The sequence below is a fragment of the Acanthopagrus latus genome, unplaced genomic scaffold, assembly GCF_904848185.1.
Source record: "Acanthopagrus latus isolate v.2019 unplaced genomic scaffold, fAcaLat1.1, whole genome shotgun sequence".
In the NCBI taxonomy this organism is placed as follows: domain Eukaryota; kingdom Metazoa; phylum Chordata; class Actinopteri; order Spariformes; family Sparidae; genus Acanthopagrus; species Acanthopagrus latus.
Genome location: NW_023504067.1, coordinates 12,236 through 32,904, shown reverse-complemented (window position 1 = coordinate 32,904; position 20,669 = coordinate 12,236). Strand labels below are relative to the sequence as shown.

Here is a 20,669-nt window from a genome sequence, read left to right as displayed (position 1 = left end):
CACAATTAAGAACTAAATAGTCACAAGTGAACACAGGTCCACCAAGTAAAGTAAATCACCACAAGGATATTTACAGTACAAATTAAGAGATAGTATTAACATGTGAAGCTCATCAGTGATTTTTCATGATGATTCAGGGGGGAATGTTATCAGAGGGGCCTCAGTAGAAACTGTATCTCTAAGGAGTGCAGGCTTGGAATGGCTCTAGACATTGTTTGTGTATGTGTCTGTTTGTCTATGAGTGTTTGTGTGAGTAAGGGGGGAGCTGGAGAGAAAGATAAGAGCTGTTCACATTTGTGTGCATGCTTTTTGTTAGAATTTCAGATGCACTTTGTTCTCCAACCGTGCAGGGTTCCACACACTGACCAGAGCAGCTGTTGCTTCACTAGTTCATGAAGGTCATGAAGTACACCTGGCTGCTGCCTCCGGACTGAACTGAGGCAAAGAACACCTTGTCATTTCTCTCACAAAGGAACTTCAGCCTCTGAGCTCTTTTGTGCATGAAGACACCATCAGGTGGTCGGTCTCTACAGAACGGATCTCAATGGCCTTTTCGCCCCATCCCATGATCTAATTTGAGCAGACATGAGCGACAGATGTGGGCATCTCACCCCACTGTAGGACCACATCCTTGATGATAAGTCCGTAGGTATTGACATAGACGCCCTCGTCCTTGTAGCAACAGCAGCATCTCCATGCCATCTGAGCTGTGCAGGAACACAATTGTGTGCGGTGTCACATGGCTCTGGATATGAACGGTGATATAAATGTCATAGTTGTTTCCAGAGTCCACATCGATGGCATGGAAGCCAGCACAAGAGCCGTAGATGACCTTTAACCTCGGACCCTCCTCCACTGCCAGGTCAACAAGCACAGACCTGTGTGGCAGTTCTGCAAAAACTTGAAGGTCATGAATTTGTGATAAGGCTTAGGCGCCCAAGCGCACACCTCCACTGCATTCTTCAAAGCAATCACTAGGAACGTTATCCTCTCATATTTCACAACTTTGTAGTACACACAGCCTCCATCTCCCCAACAGTGGTCCAGCCTTGCCTTTTCTCCACCTTGGGGACATTGTGGAGGATCTTACTCCTCAGCCAGGCCAGGTAGTAGACATGCACTTTGTTTTTCTTGCCTGATATGGTGATGAGCAGGTTGAGGCCTCTAGGACGTCCATCTGTTGGAACCATAGAGAGTCAATGAGGGGGTAAACCTTGCCCTGACCACTGCGGTCCAGCAGCTTCAAACTGTTCTCTGTGCCCACCAACAGGTTCACACCCCAGAGCGTAGCACACAGGATCTCAGAGTTGAACCTCTTCTTGTACTTACAGATCTCAGGTCTATCATTGGGAGGGCGTGTGTTGGTGGGATTGATATTCACCATGGATCTTTTTCTCACCTCCATCTTCAGCTGTTCAAACTTGGAGCCAGTGATGGACATGTTATCCCCTGTGCTTCCTGGTGACTGGTACATGCCCAGATCCACAAAGATGGTGAAGGAAGACTTTCCAGATGCTTTAACGAAACCTCTGGACTGATTATCATAGACAGAGTCCTTCTCAGGGGAGGACTGAGTGGCTGAATCAGTGGGGGAGTGGGAGGGCTGAACCACATCTGGCAAATTAGTGTACCCATTATGGCTCCTCTTCTCTGGGGTCCTCTGCACCAGCCTGGTCTGATCCCCATAGCCTCCACCTTGTTCTGCCTCTCCCCTTCGAATTCATCTTCATGAACCACCATGGTGTGTCCGAGTCAGTGTCTGCATCCTTGTGGCCATCTGTGGGGCTTTCTTCTTCCTCTGCTCCCTCGCCACTCTTGCTCTCCTCACTGCTCTCGCTGCTCTCTGAAGAGGAGGAGTAATCATTTGCCTTGACTGGGGGCCTTGGCTGCTCCTCAGCACGCTCTTTGGCAAATAGGCCATGGTCAGCAGGGTGTGAAGATGTGCGAGACTGCCCTGGCTTATGACAGCTATCATGGGATAGAATAGATGAATCCATTTTGGAGGAACTGATGATGCGATGCCTCTCTAGAGAGCCAGTCTGGGTGATGCTCATACTGTCTCCTCTCTCCCAGCGATCATTGCGGCTGAGACTTGGATTGCTGGCTCTTACTGGATGCCTTATGCCTGATGACAGGTTGGTGCTGAGAGCTGTGGCAATTGACACTGTCTTCTGAGGAATCTTGCCTTGGGGTTCAACAGGCCTCTGTGAGCTTCCGAGCACTCTTTGTTCTCCTGCTGTAGACGCTGGAAGTCCCGCCTCAAGGTGGACTCACCAGGTTAATTAAGGATTGAACTTGACTCTGTCATCTCCTGTACCAACATCACAGTGGCAACAGTGATATGATACATACAACGGATGCTAATTGCTAACATTACTGAAATGGGTGAGAGATGTTTACATTTATCCAGATGGAGAGCTAACTAAAGTGAAACACACAAGAACAGTTTCCCATGCAAATTGAACCAAATTAGACCCAAATGGAACAGAAGTTGGCAAAACATAAAGAACCTATAGAGTTCTGTTCTTACCTTCCCTCTGTGCACCTAGGAGCATCACGTTGCAAAAAAGCCTGTGACTGGTGAAGTTACACAAGTTCATTAGTGCAGCCAAGGAGCCACCTCCTTGGTCTTTTTTCCAAAATAAACACATTCATGAGTTCTTAACACAGTCTAGTCACACAAGGTTTCGGCTTTGCTTCCGTTTTAGCATGCAGCGTCGGTAAATAGCTTTAGTGCAATGATTGACAATACCCTGAGTCAGTGACCACTGGGGGGCACACGGGTGGACAACTAGATTACAGGTGCCACAATGGAAGCCCCGCCTCAGTTTTCACCCCACACTCTGCGTCCTGCTGATAGAAGAGAAAAGTATAAGGAAATCAGATATTGCTCATTTTTTGATTTGTTCTCTATTGCTCCTCCTCTCTTAACATGACCATCTGTTAATAAGATCATTTGTCAGTCCCATCTCTTATTCCTTCAAAGCCCAGGTTCATTAAACTTCATTACACTGCCTTATACTGGATAGTTAATTGCAGCATTTAATGTTTTCAGATTAACACAGTTACAATTTGTTAGCCCATCCAGTGTTTGGCAGAGTTTCACTGTGAATGGTCTATCGTTGCAAAACACCCTGTTAAAATAATTCTGCAATAATATAGAACTGGAGGAAGGAGATCAGAATCAGCTCAAGGTTCAAACAAGGTTTTAATCTTGTACAAGAGGAGCATTCACAGAGCAACACGCAGGTCTGTTACAAAGTGAAGACTCCATATGTGAAGAGAAAAGCATGGTATTTATCCCTCTCTGTGGGTGTGTTTTTCACTACAATAGTTCCTAATTTATGACCTGCACTTAAAGGAATACTTCACAGAGAAGTAAGTGATAAGATCCAGTGGTCACTCAATACCAGACACAGGTAATAAAACAGCCTAAAACAAGGTCACAATTTATAGGTCATGTTAAACAGCTACATTGAACATTCCTGTGTAAGACTTCAGTTCACATCTCTGTTTAAAGTACAACATTTCCATCACACACTCAGTTTCAGCAGGGCTTTAGCTACAGAATGACAGCACAGTTTGTGAAGTTATATGTCTTAACTCACATTTAGATACCATGTGTACTTGAAGAGAACATGTCCATTATGATATGTTATTATATCCATTATTTGTTCACTTGCATTACTTACTCAAGGAATTAGGACAATCAAAAACGTCTGCCTTTACAGTTATGGTGCAAAAAGAAGCTTGTACATTGCTGTAGGCAGTGAAAATATTTACATTTCTTCTCTCAGTATGTGTATCAGGGATGGAAGTTAGCACCCGCCACCCGCCAAAATGCGGATGAATTTGCATGCTGGCGGGTGAATTCACCGCTTAAAACAGTACCTCCCAAAGGGTGTGATGAAGGTAGTTAGTGTGCTGCTGTCCTCATGCAGCAGGATCTGCAAAAGCCTGAGGCTGCATCTAAAGATGTGAAAACTGTAGAGCCTGACAGCTTAGCCAGAGTCTCTTCTGTTGTGGGCAGCTGATATCGCTCTCTTTTGATGTTCTCATTTAGCTTTTCGAGCCCTACACAGATTCTCACTGCACCTGTTGGTTTCATTACCGGCACCACTAGAACGTGATCAAGTGGATCTTAACTGGTTCTGTTTAAGAATCCCCAGGTGCTCTGTTTGTTTAACCCGCTGTACTCTTTTCACTAACCCCATCTCTACAGCCGTCTCTCTACCTAGTAGGTTGCTAACTGTATGCCCTTGTGCTACATATATGCTGATATACCTTTTCTGTTTATGCAGGGTACTTGCTGTGAACTATCCCACAAGTTTAATGTGCTTCCGGGGCTGTCTAAGGGTCCACTACTACGGACTAGTTTTTGTTTTGGCTTGAGCATCCTGAATGTATTTAGGTTCATTCCAGTAACATCTGCTGCTGTATCAATTCTGAACTCAGCACTGCCCTGATTTACTTTACTCACTGCCCCACGATAAAAACTTTCCTCCCCATCTTCACAGTAACTAACTGTTGGAATCACTGTATATATTATCACTCGCTTATCGAATGTTTTGCAAAGAGTAACTGTTGCTGAGTCAGCTTCTTGTCTGCATAGAGAAATCACACACTTGCTACTATAGCGAGGCCACGAACCCCCTGTGCAGCTGCTTCATAACCAGATAAGAGAAACCTTGACTATGTCTTACTTTGAAAGAGGAAGACAATATTAGCAGATGCATGTGCTGAGAAAAATAAAGTTGTGCAAGAGTTAACCACCATGACCTTTCTGTAACCACCCTAAGGAAATAAAAGATAGGAGAACAGGGAGTGCAGCAGAGCAGTTTGGAGCGTGAAGCAGTGCGCACACTCTGTTCTCCTTGCAAGTAAAGTCTGATTGTCGTTCTTTCTCTGTCTAGTCTTTGTTTTTACGAATGTTTAGGTGTTTCAACCTGACACTAACCTCTCTTACTGACTTGGAGAAGCATTTCCTCTCCCAGTGGCCCTTTTTCCCGCACTTTCTACACTCCACTACTGGGCACTTTGCTGGGATTTTGTGTCTCTCTTTTCCACACCTGCGGCACCTCGAGTTCTCTGAGCGGGCTTGTTCTGGTCCGCCCTTTCTTTTCCTCGCGTGCTGTCGCCCACCTCTCCTCGCTGGACGCCGGTGTGACACCTCCTGCACGTTGAGAGTAGTCTGTTGCTCCTGCTGACTTATCTGCTGCGCGACGTCCTCCGTTTGGCGAACCATCTGTACCGCAGTCTCCAAGGTGAGGTCTGACGTGAGCTGCAGTTTCCTCGACAGCTCTTTGTTGCGGATGCCGAGGACCAGTCTGTCTCTTATGTGCTTGCTCTTTGTCTCTCCAAAGTCACAGTTCTCCTTCAGTTCATAGAGAGTTCTGATGAATGACTCAGCCATCTCGCCCGGCTTCTGTACTCTCTGAAACACGCTCTCTCGTGGATAGTGTTCTTCTTCGGTACAAAATATGCATCGAATTTAGCGAGAACTGTGTCGTAGTCATCGTCCCTCTCATCGTTGACAAAGGTGAAAGATTTGAAAATATTCTCAGCTTCGTAGCCCATGGCGTATATTATTGTGCTAACCTGGACTTCGCCGTCTTCATTACTTAGCTTAGCTGCGAGCCTGGTCCGAGAGAATCTGTCTCCACACGGGCAGTCGTCAGGCCGCTCGCAGTTGAAGTTTTCCAGCGGGTTAAACTTCGCCATAGTGTGAGGTGCACATGCACATGCAGCCACCTATGTCCTCCCTGCCCTTCTGTCTGGAGATGATGAGGATAAATCCCCTCCTACGATCTCATCTCATCCAGACTTTATGGCCTTTAGTGATGAGCGAATGTATGACATACATTTGGGGGCGGCTGTAGAAAAGGCCCCAAAGTTGGGACATATTACGTCCATGGTGTGATGTTTCATAGACGTATGTCTCTGGAGACATCTAAAGCTGTGCAAACTACAAGTGAAAGAGGATGGTCTAATGAACAGAAGACTCCAGACATCCTGCTCCCTGATGTTGCCCATGGATGCTTCAGTTTCCAGTGGATTTAAAGAAGTCCTTGAACAGATGACATACGACACAATAACCCAAGTAGTGAAATCTGGCACCCTGATTCTTTCACTGGGAGGCAGAATGTTTGCCAAAAATGGTGAAAATGTGAGACAGTGGTCAGACATCAGAAACAAGATGAGAGAACTTGCAAGACTTCTTGTGGCAGCAAGAGAGATTGACAGAGACATTGTCTTTTTGAAGGACTTGATCAGCCATCAAAGTTTAACACAGTAGTTGAGTCTGTCAAGAAGCTGACTGAGTTTGATGACTCAAGATGCCGGTTTTCAGTTCCTTCAACTTTGCTTAAATTGCGCTGTTCCCTTGTGACTGTGACATCGATTTTACAAGGACAGGCTCTGCATCGACAGGATAATGACTTAAAGACAAAGCAGAGCAATTCCAAAATCTGATAAAGCTGGACTGATCAACAAGTGTGTCATCCAATGCAATGAAAACCCTGGAGCAGAAAAAATGGAACAAACCCTAACAAGCTCAACTGAACAAGCAAGAAGAGCTCCACAAAAATGATCTGATTCACCATCCAACAAAAACTGCATGGCGTGAGCCAGCCTCCTCGAAACTTCTTCTTGCATGACAACGATTAAATAAAATCAACTGCAGGATTCACCTGCAACATGCAGGAGAAGTTTTGAGGATGGAGGTCAAAACATACCTGCAGCAAAACAAAGGGAGTGTGTAAGATGAAATTCTGGCCAGCCTGTCAAAGGTAGAAAGAGAATTATACAAGATACTCACCAGGGAAGAAATGCAAGGGAAGAGGGGGCCGCAGGGTACCCGTGCTCTTCCCAAACATTATTAAAAAGTCAGCTGACCTCCTGATAGAAATTAGGGAAGCAGTTGGGATTTCCCCAAGCAATCCCTACATTTTTGCCCACCCAAGCAACATATTCTCATGAAGGGGTTCTATGGAAATGTTCGAAAAGTTATGTACAAATGTTTCGTGCATCCCACGAATATCAAAAGACACTAGTGCGCAGTTCCCGCAGTGAAAAATGGCTTCCATTCCTTTCATTCATAGTGGAAAATGCAGCATAATGCAGCATTTTAAGGCCATTTCGCCATTAAAGTGCGTTTTTGATGACATTCCTATTGAAAAATCTGCATTTTGTTCTCATATTACTCCTTCAGTGAATGTATATGATCTTTCGTTTGTTAGTTATTACGATCTTTCAGGTTTCCATCATTGCTATGGTGGTTACTATGGACTCTGCTGTCGCTGATGTACTTCACCAGTTTTTTCTTCTTCTTTTTTTATTGCCAACCTTCTCCTTCTTCATGTTAGAACGCAACTGTGTTAGTAAATCAGAAATGCAATGAGCTATATTGCCTTGACACCAATCAGTTTTGTCAATAACAAAGTTTGACAAATTTAGATAGATAGATGTACTTTATTGATTGTGACTAGACTAGGCTTTCTTGATTGTGCTCTCACTCTACTTTTATTACTGTTTTACAGATGACCAGTTCTCTCATCTCTCAGTCCCTCTACCTTCCTTTACACAACCAACGGCTCTTTAAGAGCCAACCATTTGTCAACAACAATATCAGAGGCAAGCTGGGACAGAAGTCTATACATATAGGGTGCACTTTCCCCACAGATCAGAGATGGAGGATTGAGCATCTTTAGTTTTGCTGTTTCGGCACTATGGCAGCAGATGAGGCTACCCTTAAGGAGCTGATCAGAAAGGCACAGAGCCTGGCAGAGCATCTCAACTCACTAGTCGAGCCTGCACAGGTAATGTAACAGCTTCAGTATCCTGTTCCATGCATGGGGATCAGATATTATAATGCATAGCAACATTCAAGAAGTTACTTGTGCAGGAAGTCTTTATGGTTTACCTGCGTTACTTTAATTATATTATGCTTTTTAGGTGAACAAAAGAAGATCAAAACCACCAGTCCAGATCTGATGGAGAAAGCGGGATAAAGATGGCAGCATTATTGCCCAGACCATCAAGTCCTCTTCATCCAAATCCCGTGGTTAGTTTATTATATCCAACTCTGCATAGCGTACTAAGCATTTTGTTGTAATAAGGTCAATGAATACTACCCACAGAAGAAGATTGTGATTATACTGGGTAGCTCTCCAGTTGTGGATGTATTTAACTTTCTGAATGCTCAGCAAGGTTTTGCTGAAAAAGAGCAGACATGTTTGGCAAATCTTTTCTCTGTAAATTGTTCATTTCCTGAGCTGCTGGAACCAGTAGCAAACTGGCATTATGAATAAACATTGTTGGCACCCTTCACATTTAACTTTATCTTTTCAGGTGGAAGGCCCAGATGACTTTACCTCAGTGTTCCTGAGGGGACATCAGTGGAGATGCCTGATGAGGAAGAGGCAGGACTCAGTAAGAAATCATAATCTTTTTGTCTTATAGATTCCCATGAGTTTTGCATGACTGGTCAAACAATCAAGCATTGTGGTGTGATTTCTGTGGGGATCCACCAATCCAAGTCTGTAGAATACGATTTATAGGCCTGCACATCTCAGCATTGCCATAATGCTTAATGTGGAATGGCATTTTGATGGCTTCCACATGCCTCTGCCACCAACAGAAGCTGCAGAAGGGGGCTATTCCCACCACACATGCGGTACTATATACATATAATCTTTTTATTTTCTTTACAAAACTCTATTTATTTTTGGCATCTTGAAAAAAGGACCCCTATCTAATTTTGGAATTTTTAAACCTCTCTTTTCCTTTTGTTGCTAGAATATTGCCAATGGAAATGCCACACCAGATTTGTGACTCCCCCCCAGAGAATGTGTCTGTCATTGCTGGGAGGCCTGTGGTGTTCATCAACATGAAAGGTAACTCCATACCATTACCTCTACTTCCCTATGGTTTTACCCCCTCCAATATAACATGAATGGATGCTTTTTTCCCCCAGGACGAGATGATCTGACCCTCCCAGAGCTGTGATGTGGTGGCTGCTGTGCCAGCTGGACCCCAGGGCTGTACCATGTCCAAGTCAGTGGCTACTGGCCTGCCACCATCCATTTCCATACCATCTATGATGTAGCTATGATTCAAGCTTTACGGGAGATGAAGTTGGCTGCTCCAGGGATTTCCCACCTGACCTTTATGAGAATGCTGGAAGCACAAAAAACAGTGTATGGCAGGGTGGGCTGGCCTACAGTACACAACATTTACCATTCCCTCCTTTTAATTCTGCATGTTAGTGTAAATTTGTCTTTGATGATTCTTTCAACAGACTGGTAAAGTTTGCTCAGACACATTTTTCCAGAGCTTCATGGAGCGGGTCATCAGCTCCTACGAAGTGGACAAGTTGTGCTCAGAGCAACCATTCGTCTGCACAACCTGTCCCCTCAGATGTTGGCTGTGTCTGTGGATGGAAACAGGAAGCACTACTGCTTCAAAAAGGGTGGACAGTCAGTGTATATTTCATGTTTCATGGTCTAGGCATGTCCATGTCTCAGCTCTCATTTGTTACACCAGTGAGCACATGTTCATTCTTCAGCAATGCTAACATGAAATGATTGGCATCATCCTTGCAATTTATATTTCCATGTCTGATCTTTAGCTCTGAGGAAGGGGGTTATGTTGCCGGTGTGCTCATCTGCAAGGATACCGAGGTTGCCGTATTTGCGGACGACCTCCAAAAGAGGGCCAAGCATGTAAGCGCACGTTGTATGTATTTTTAATGAAATATATTCTCATTACACTTTGTATACCTTAAGTCAATTTTTATTTTAGGTAAGAGCTACCATTGACTATTATTTACAATTACTTGCATTCTGCAGTTTGATGCTGCAGAATTACACCCAAGCTGTTAAATAAATGAAACATTAATGTGACCATCCTCACTTTGTCCTTTTTGTAGTTGCCAGGTAAAGGTGTTTGTGGCAGGTCTCAGCTGAACGCAGCAAAGGAGACAACAAGCAAGAGGGCTTGTTCCAGCCTTGATGAGCAAGTATGTTATCTAGAGCTTTCCCTTTTCACAGTCTTACATTTTGTGGTAGTGCGTTGTTTTCCACCCTTTGCTTACACTCTGGCCCCTGTGAATTTCCCCGTTGTTGGACTAATAAAGGAATATCTTATCTTATCTATAATGATAGGAAAATAGCTAATGGGAAACATTTTAAGATAAGACTTCCTTTATTGTCCCACAATGGGGGAAATTCACATTAACCCATCCTTCCTGTTTAGAAGCAGTGGGCAGCCATGGTCCAGGGACCAAATGCCTGTGTCCTCATCAAGGGAAATGGCAGTTGCAACAGTTAACCAGCATGCATAGTTGGACGAGCTGCTAGACTTGTGCAATTAAGACTTAATATGATGTTATTAACTGTTTTGGGCTGCGTCCACACTGGAGGTTTTCCAAACAAAATGATTTGCTTTTTCATAGGGAGAAAAGTAGCAGTAATAACATTTAATAACGCATACAGAAGTGAAGAAAAGGCCGAATTATTGTTAAATTAAATTAATTTAATTTTTAATTCTTCCCCAGGGTCCTAAAGTAGCAGTGTGCCGTCGTGGCATTATCCTTCGGGCCCTGAATATGTACAGGCAAGTATAAAAACACTTTGTATTTTCACTACAGTTCCATTTATTTCAAATGCTCATCAAGTGACGCTTAATTAATGCAATGCTGTTAAGCAATCCCACAGGGGTGAGATCGTTGTGTATGTGATGTTCCTGCAGAAGGCAATCACAGCCAGTCCACCAGCCTTCTTCTGCATGGACGTAATATGCAAGTACTGGCCTTACATCCAGAGAATTGCTGAAGCCTGCCCAGAGTACAGTCACCTCACCACCGTGAAGGCTCTGTTGTCTGTGCTCCATGCCAAAGCACATGGCATCGAGTGTGAGGTATTTTTTACATCATCCCTTGTGTTTCGATGCAGTAATTTCTCCTTGTCAAATCCAATCTGCTTGATTACAGAGCAAAACAACAATGCATGTTTCCCTGAACTCAGATTAATAGACTGCACTGTATATCCTGGAAATGTCAGATAACCTGGGAGAGGAGGTGGAAATGGTTCATTCCTCCTGTCACAGGACCGCCATACTCACAAAGTTCATGGGCAAAGGAGGGTGGTTGTAGGCTTCGATATTTCATATTTGATATTTTATTTGCAGAATAATCATATAGATAGCATGACTTGACAGCAGTTACACTAGTGGAGCCTTTTAACGGCATTGTTGTTAAGTGGAGCTGCTAGGCATGCATCATTTTTGTCTTTTTTTGTCTGTAACAGCACGCACAGACATGCTAACTGTCCAGATTATGGACTGGAATAAGAGAAAGATGGAGAACATGTGGAAAACCTTGTGCACAAGATTTCGTAAGGTAACCATCTTCTTTCAGAAAAGCAGCCACATTGCTATATGAGTGACAAATGTCACTCTTTAAAGTTAATTTCCCCCATCCCTCCTTTTCCTACAGACACAGCAGAATCCTGAGAGGGAGAGGCAGAGCCTAGAGACCCTCAAGGGAGAGATGTCTGCAAATGATGGGACTGTGGAACAGTGGGTCAGAGATGTCCGGGACTGGGCTGAACATGGTAGGTATCATTAATCAGACTCCGTACAATATGTAACATTTCCGCATTACAATTGAAACAAGCATTTTTGCTGTTTCTGCACAAAGCAACATGTTCGGTCAATGTTATGGACCATGGCAATGTCATTTATGAGCATGTTCTTTCTTTGAGTTGGTGTTGTCTGTTATGTTGATTTCCTTGTATAATCTGTTGATTTTGCAGTACGCTGTAACTTCAGTGTTCTTCTGTGGTTTTTTTTTATATATACTTTAATCAGGGTGTCCGTGTAAAAGAGAGCAGTCTCTGAAGGGCCTTCTCTGATGACAGAAATCAATCAGTACAATGTTCTTGCATAACTCAACATTGCTCTGTGCTGTAAAGAACCCCCTGCAGCCAGTAATGATTCTCGGCTACAAGTGAGATCAAGAACTGAGGAGACTTCTCTGGGACTGAGGCAGCTTATTAGTCTTTTTGTTCTGGCCTCATTTTTCTTTTCTTCATTTTTTACATTTCCAGATGGTGTGGAGTTCCTTGCCAAAAAATATTTTTGATAAGGCAATGCACATAAGAAGACCTGAGGAGGAGGTGATGATCCTTGCTGCAGAAGTAACAACAGTGGGAGTTCCTCAAGAGAAGGGAGCAGACATTGAGAGGTCTATCCGTCAGCACTGAGGGTAAGCCATTACCCGTTACAATAAAAACATCAACAGAACACACTCATCTACCCAAAGCTGTTTTTTTCTTCCATAGAAAGATTTAAGTTGTCTGTTTTGCTGATTTTTTTAATGCCGTTTCAGGACTCAAACAGATCTCACATGCATCTCACTGGAAGATATCATGTGATCTATGTATGTGTGTAACATACAGGAAACTTGCATGTATTTCAAAGAAGAAAAATATCAATGTAATTTAGACTTTTTAAATATTTTGTTAATTACTATGAAGGTAGCCACTGCAGCGTCTCTGAAGAAGGACTTCGAGGTCTTCAGGCAGAGTTCAACAGAAGAAGGTCTCAGCTGCAGTCTCACCTTTTCACTGTGAGAAATAAATACTTGCACGTGGTAAGAGCAGGACTTGATGGGTCTGCACTGGACCCTGAAGAGGGAGAAGAGCAGTTTTGAGGAGCAAGATCTAGCAAATGATGTGGAGAGCTACTCAGATGAGGAGGACATGGACATGCAGGTAATTAAGGCCATGATATTGATATTGACATTGTTTGATTATTCTGTGACAAATGCAGTGCTCCAGGTTTGTGTTTAACTAATTCCTGTTTATCTTCTCTTTTTCTCCCAAATAAAAAAGGGACTGGACAGTGCTGTTGGGAATAGAATCCAGAGGACAACACACTCCTAATGACATGCCCATTGAAACTGAGTCTGGCACTTATTATTACTATTATTATTACTATTATTGTTATTATTATTACTATTATTAGTGGGCAGGTCTAAGTACAGACAGCTGTGAATACACCTAATGTGTCTTTAATGCATCTTGAGATCAAATCACTCCAAAAAATCACATTCCAGTATTTACAGCAAATATTTGATATTCTGCGTAATGCTGTAGCGCCACTGCCTGTGATCTTGTCGAATGTTTATTGTTTATTTGTTTTGGTTTGCTGGTTCAATCCCAGCACCCTGTATATCCCAGTCAGGGATGGACCATAACTCTGTATATTCACTTGAATACTTACTGTAGACCCTGAGTGTACTTTTGACCCCATGACTTGTCTATGAAGGTTCATGGTACTTTGAGCCTGTTTTGAAATCAGTGGATGAATTTTCTTTTCTTTTCTAAGAATAGGCAATAAACTGTTTGTCACAAGAGAATTACCAATCATGTCAACTATGCCTACACTAGCAGTCAAGTTTAAAGTGCTTGCATTTATTTCTTTAGTTATTTATTTATTTGAAAAGTTTGATTCAAACTTGGATGAAGATTCCTCACCAAAGCATGTCTGTGTGGCTTTATCTCTTCACAGCTGAGGTTTCTGAAATGAAGAAAGATTCACATTGTTTTGAAATGTTTGCTCTGTTTACAGCACACAATCTTTGTCGCATGTGCTACAAAGTCCTCAGTTTTATTCTATAGGTTCTACAGGGAAGTCAGTGCATTCACTGGATTGTCTGAGTCATTAGTTTGTGCAAATGCATTGTGGCAACAACACATTAAAGAATGCTTGAAGACTTAAAAACAAGCACTTGGAACACAAAGTTTGACCAGATGTACAGTATGTAGTATGTATCTATGCACTGACTCAATTAAATGGACTTGTCTACTTTGTCCACCTCTTTTTTCAATGTTTATTCATTGTCTCTTCATGGTTCACATAAAAAATAAATAACTAATATTAATAGCCATTCATGCCTCATCATTCCTGCACTGAGGACACTTAATTTAGAAAGATAGAAATATTGTTGTTTAATTTAAAAACATCTAAAGTTTGAGTTTATTTGCATGTTAAAAAGGAAAAAGAAGCTCACAGGCTACATGAAAAATGGGGACACAGGCTCTATTAATTTCTGTTGTGTCATTGCTGTGTACGTCAGCGCCATATTCATACTATTCAATGCTGCTGTCCGCCGCTCTTGGGTATGTTCACTAGCTGGAACGTTTAGCTAACACACGTTTGTTATTAATCGATCTGATAGATTGAGCTGTACGGTGCATCGTCTCGTTAGGAAGCCACATTATATTTAAACCAACTTTAAACCACATTATCACTCCACAGCAACAAAAATGGATCCAAGTCATGAGCCCCGAAAGTTCTGAATTCACACGTTGCCGAATCATTTTAAACCCATTTTTCACCCAGTAACAAACTCATTTTTTATATGAATGTTTTCCATTAAGTCAGTATGGACGTTTAGAGCCACTGTAGTCCCAGCCCCCGACTGACAGGATGATCTGAGATGATCAAGATTATTCTAGATTGTGGTACCTATATCTCTCAGTACACACTTTTGTACACATATCTCCTAATTTGACCTTGTGCCCCAATAAAATATCATAACTTTGAAGTTATAAAAGCACATTGACTTGACATTGACTGCCGTTTTGAGTACATTTAGTCCATTTCCAATCCTACTTAATGGTCCTCTATGGTCAGGATTGCGTTGGTATTATTGTACCTAGTATCCTGTGTGCACACTGTCAGCTTTAGACATCTCCTGTAGGTCTACAGATGAACTTGATATGAGAGTTGAAGCTTGTTCAAAAATGACTGAATCTTAACAGGCCATACCACAATCAATGAAGGATGAGGGACTCCTTTCACTCTTAGAGAACTGAATTGCAGATAATCATCACGTCCACTAATACGAACCTTCTTTTTGTATTATGACTGGGTTTGACTTTCGTCTTGTCTGGTTGTGTGAATGTTGCTGTGGCTGTGTTGGTGAGGTCTGATCAGTGTTGATGGTTCCTCCGACCTGCCTTTCGCCAGGAAACAGTCAATCACACTCCTGCATACAATCGAGTGAGTTCAGCCCCTGCTTCTCGTCCCCTCCTACCAACCAGGATGGGCTTAGACACAAATGCTCATTAAATCATCCGATTTCTGAAATAAGGCAAACTTGTTCATTAGGAAACTAAGTGATGTGTCAGCTTCATTTTTTTAAACCATGTTCTTCACTTAAGACATACTAGGGTAAGAACTCAAGCAGAGAGATGAGCCTGCAGCAGCACAACTTTAATGGCAAGAACAAACCAGAACATTACAAAATGAAGAACACAATAAAGGAAAGTCTATGACATCTAAGTGAGGTCATCTTGTTTCACCCACCAATCGGCCCATCTCAGGTGGCTACAAGAAAGAAACGATGGAAAACAGGAGAATTCTTTTTAGTACGAGTTGATTCAGTGTCAAGAGATCATAAATGACTTCCATGTATTGACATATGCACAGAAACATGAGTGGCATTCATTGGGTTATTTGGATGTCCCGCTTTCACTCAGTAATCAGAGAATGAACTGGTAATCAAGCAAAGAAAGCAAAACCACTAAATCAGTATTATTCAATGTGGTTGTCTTGCCAGTAGGTCAGGGGTGCCTGCGGGACTGAATGTCATGGTAAGGACAAATAAATAGCTCCAAGAGCCTCTCTTACAGGCTGATGTCTATGTGTGTGTGTGTGTGTGTGTGAATATGTGTTGGACACAGGAGTGTGAGTTAGAGCTAATAAGCAGGTTGAGGGAATGATCCCAGACCCCTGCAGGATGCATGTTGAAGTATCTTGGGCAGGACACCCTAAATTGTGTCTGTGTGTATGTGGATGGTCATCAGTCTAGTGGCACCTTGCATGGTATCCTCTGCCACAGTGTATGATAATATGAGTAAATGGGTGAATGCTGCTTTGAGTAATTACAAAGACTAAAAAAGAGCGACATGCAGTAAATGCAGTGCATTTAACCATCCATCCATCAGATTGTCAGAGGAATGTCATTATAGGTCTGGTGTTTATGAATGTTGCACTGAACTGTAACTGAACTATACTTGGACCCTGTATACTTTCACAGCTACCCTGCATCGAACAGGCAAGCACAAAATGATGTGTATGATGAAGCTACATACATACCACTGAGGGCATGGCACCCACTTCACTTTGACCTCCAGCATTCCCTGAAAAATAGCCAATAGCCAAAATGCATCAGACAAAACATTCATAAGCACTTTTAACAGGTATTATAACAATCCTAACAGCTGACATTATAGACTGCATTCCATGTATTTCCAGTCTGGTTCAGGAATGTGAACATCAATCAGCTGAATTAAACATTAAAGTGTAACTTTTTTCAGGTTAAGTCAAACCAGTTTATATGGGTATCTTGCAGTCTTGATTCAGCTCCATGTCTTGACATTTTAGTACAAAATATTCTGCCATTCTCTATTCTTTCAGCACAGTGGTTGTTGCACTGTAAGCATGGAGTCCACAGATGTACCCAGTTCAATGTTTTCCCATATTTACTGTAACACATACTGTATTCATGATACATGTTGCTCCTCCCTGTACTGCTAGACAAAAATGTACAGTATTCAATTAAAAACAAAACAACTTGCATTTCGAGTCCTTTGTGACACGATTCTGGAATATTGTCAGATTGTCATGAATATGAATTTCATTTCACTGTGGCAAAGACATGGGGGGGTGAGGTACCACTGTGATGATTTGTGTTTGTCACAACAGTCTTTCCAGATGACCTCTCTCAGCTTGTATCTGCACTACAACAAACTGTAATAGTCAGGACACGTATAATAACAAACCTTATCAATAATGGATAATGTTGCCAGCATATCATTAACTGGTCAAAAGGACAGACATATTGGGACTGCAATTGATCACATCAAGGCAAAATACCATATCTACATTTGGCTTAACTTGAGTGAAAAAGTGATGGATATCAGAAAAAAGGGTTAAATATACGTAATACAGATGCAATATTACCTGCTAGGTTGACTGGATTGGGTCTGTTACTACGACCTGGGGAGGTGAGGGGCAAATAAAGAAGATGCCTAGGACACAGCCTATAAAAGGAGGTTATTAAATGTTTATTCAAGGTTATACTATTTAACTCTCCCAAGGCTACTTTACATCAATTGGTGTAAAATGGTTTAATTCAGAAGTCAAATGATCACTTTTGCTGCAGTTTTTGATCTACTGAATTTGTTTCCCCTAGTCAGTGGCAAACTATACTTTCAAATATAGCTGACCAATTCATCAGAACAAAACAAAATTATAACATGGACTAGTGCAAGATCCAAATAGCAGGAGGAGCAGTATTTGTTAAAGGCAAAATGTGTGTGAAAATAGCACTGTGAATTAAGTTTTGTGATTGTAGTAGAGACACACAGCCTCTTGATGTGAACTCGAGACTCTGGTAAAGCTCCAGCAGACTCTCGTGTTTCCAGTGCAGACTGACAGCAGCTGTTCATTGCTGGTCAGTTCTGACTACCTGCTCTGTTTGCCTACAGTGAGCACTGATCAGTGGGTCACACTGTCTGGTCAGTGTCTTCTTTCCTCCCACATCACACAGCACCAAGCCCGCTACTGTGGATGTCCAGTGCAATCCCTCCTCAGCATCTTGCCATCTGTTTTAGTATTTGGAGAATTATGCAGAGGGCAGAGGAAGGCTCAGACCTGGAAGTCTTACCTATTTGCTTGAGTGCAGAGCACAGCTTAGGGGGATGGGGCGAAGCAGAGGGCAGGGGAGTTGGTTCAGGAGGGGTCTGGGACACAATACTGGGTGCAGGCACAGGGTCTAGTGTATGGTGGGGATAGAGAAAATAAACAATAAATAAAACAGTTAAGACACTTTACTGTATCATGTAAAGGTGACAGAAACTTAAAAAACAAGAAGTGGTAGCATTTTGTAGGTGACCAAGTATCTCAAGTTGTTATGGCGAAAATATTCACAAAAACAAGATCCAAAATAATTATAATGCCCTCTTTATTACGAACTCAAACTTCCGTGAATCTTGTATGAAACCTGGCAAAATGGATTATTCTTTGTTCTATCATCAGGGTGCAACATCCATATTGGAAAAGAAACTACTGGGCACACATTCCAGTCCATAAAGTATCTTGTCTCTTGCAGGTGTTTCTTATGAAGTCTTACCTGTTTGCTTTCGTGTCGAGCACAGCTTAGGGGTAGAGGCTTGGTCATGGGGGGCTGGGATGAAGCAGAGGGTCGTGGAAGTCCAAGTGAGGAGGAGGGAGAGGGTTGCAGGTGCAGGGTCTAGTGTGCAGTGGGGCAAAAGAGAATAATCAACAGATACTGAGTCATTCAACAACAATTTTTTGCATTACTGCCTATTCATAAGTGCCAAAACAGACACTGCATAACACTTTGCTGGGAATCAAATGAATAACTTACGAGGTGCAAGAAAATATGTGTTCTTGAGAAATCCAGATTTTGTAAGAGTAGCCAAATGAAGCCAAATGACTCAAAACTTCACAGACCTCACAGCTATTGTTGTTCAAAGACATGTTTAGTTTGGTGCAAATCTGGAGAATTGGGGCGTTCACAAGTAACAAGTTACTTCCTATTTACCATATGTTTTCCTCAAATTCTATATGGTGTTCATACTGTCAAATTTCTCGATACATTAAATTGACTGGCTGTGATGTCGAGCTGGTATCATTCGTGTGCAAGTTGGTTGGTGCATCAATACTGAACCAGAAGAACTACAGCTTACCAGAATCCGTGCAGCATCAAAAAGTTTGGCAATATTGCCCCCTTTCTTCAGCTCCTCTCCCCATTCCTTCGTAGCCTTGTTCTTTGCCTTGATGATTTTTTTTTTCATGGGCTGCTGTGCCCCACAAAGACAGACGTGTTGCTTGCAAGATATGCAAGTTTTCATTGTGGATCCTGGCATTCTGCTGAAATGGAAAACAAACAACATTAGCCTTCATCACTAGACCATGCATACAGGGTCAGTTTATTACTCTCAAGAAAAAACGAATCTACTGTTTCAATTAATATGATTTAAAGAGAGACAGACAGAAAAATACGCAATAATAAACACTGATTGCAAATATTGAGTAGGATCATATCGGCCTCATAGTGAGACATGTCAGGTTCCTATAGATATTGTATTTCACCAAAAATATCAAATTATTCCTGACATTAGCAGTTGGCAACATTACTGACTTTTTGATATCCTGGATGTTTTATGTTCTACAAATGTGTGAGAAACAGCTACGATAAATAAAAACACAATAAGATATCATAGAAAATGTAGGAGATTCTTGTAATGTTATGATAAAATAATCATTTGCCTACAGTAAATATTATAGTTGATGGTTAAACTAACTTGCTGAGAGCGACAACTGAGCATACAAAGGCAAACTTTAACCATGTGCTAACTTTATTTAGCTTCATTGCTAATGCTAGTTAAAGGTAAGCTTGTCTGTGCTGTTAGCTTTAGCTCTTAGCTAACAGTCAGCGCTGTGCTGCTAACGTTGGTTTCGTACTACTGTTGCAGGCAGAACCAGTCCAGACTAGTCAAGACTGGTTAATGTCAGAGTTTAGTTTGAACTGTACTTAATGTCAAAAGATGAAGGTGTGCTCACCTCTAAGATGGATGACGTGTTTTCAGCCGGCGGCGTAGATCCACGCATCATCAACTCAACAGCGCCACTTGTGACTTTTGGACGAAACAACCATGAAACTAACCAAACCAATTTCCACTCACATCTGTGTTTCACTTTGTTGTTGAGCTTAATAAATAGTGATGATTACTGTTAATGTAACACATAATAAAAATGGATAAGACATTAAAATAGAGGTAATGTTTCCCCCCTGTGACGTAGCACCGCAAACCTAATAATAATAATCAATAATGATCGACGGAGAAATCTTGAAAATTAAACTCATTTATTTCGTACACGCTGACATTATAATATCGTCATACTGAGGCTTACAATATCAACACTATCTCATGAATGTGTTATGTTAACTATCAACTAATTAAATTGGGCTGTAATGAAGCTAGTATTTCTTTTGGCAAAAAATGTAATTAATTTAATTGCTTATAAATCTTTACCTTAACCCAGCTTTAGTGATCGTTTTTCCAAGTCATAATGAATGCAACGTAGAGGACATTCTGATGCTCTGATAACCAGCATACAGCGCACCGGTCACGTGACTACGGCTCTGTGGCAAACATAGGAACGCATAGGAAAAGATCCTGCTGTACTTCTGGTAGTTTTTAGTACCAAAGCTGAATGAGAGCTGGCAGCCTGCCATGATGCAATGTGTGTATTTTCAGATTTTCAACAGTGAATTGCTTACTCAATTTGTGAAGCCACTGTTGTGTTGCCACTTGTCAATTAGCTCAGAGTGATAGATGACAGTCTTTGGTTCCAGAAGTGGTGAGTTCAAGCCTGAAGAGGTCACAAATGAACACTGTTGTCAACTGTCTTGTCTTCCTATTCTCCTGTTTGTGCTCAGAATTGCCTGCATTTGCCAAAAACAGCCCGGACCCGAACCATCACTGCACAGCAGCTATAATTATAAATCTGTATTTTCATTCAGTGGTAGAAAAAAAAATTGTGTATAATGATCCTGAACATGTCAC

General features: G+C 41.9%; 3 long non-coding RNA genes and 1 pseudogene across 3 annotated transcripts; 2 read left to right on the top strand and 2 right to left on the bottom strand.

Annotated features, from left to right (window-relative positions):
- Nucleotides 1-385: 385 nt before the first annotated feature.
- Nucleotides 386-5,721, bottom strand: LOC119016146 (annotated as a pseudogene).
- A 1,962-nt stretch (nt 5,722-7,683) lies between these two features.
- LOC119016148 lies at nt 7,684-9,181 on the top strand. The gene is made up of 5 exons (XR_005073847.1): nt 7,684-7,817; nt 7,954-8,062; nt 8,350-8,430; nt 8,797-8,894; nt 8,975-9,181. It is a non-coding gene; the product is annotated as an uncharacterized LOC119016148 (long non-coding RNA).
- Nucleotides 9,182-11,304: 2,123 nt separating this feature from the next.
- On the top strand, nt 11,305-12,703 carry LOC119016149. Its single transcript, XR_005073848.1, has 4 exons — nt 11,305-11,398; nt 11,495-11,612; nt 12,108-12,265; nt 12,537-12,703. It is a non-coding gene; the product is annotated as an uncharacterized LOC119016149 (long non-coding RNA).
- A 5,608-nt stretch (nt 12,704-18,311) lies between these two features.
- LOC119016147 lies at nt 18,312-19,693 on the bottom strand. The gene is made up of 3 exons (XR_005073846.1): nt 19,663-19,693; nt 18,786-18,969; nt 18,312-18,325 (listed from the first exon to the last, which is right to left on the bottom strand). It is a non-coding gene; the product is annotated as an uncharacterized LOC119016147 (long non-coding RNA).
- Between the last annotated feature and the right edge of the window lie 976 nt (nt 19,694-20,669).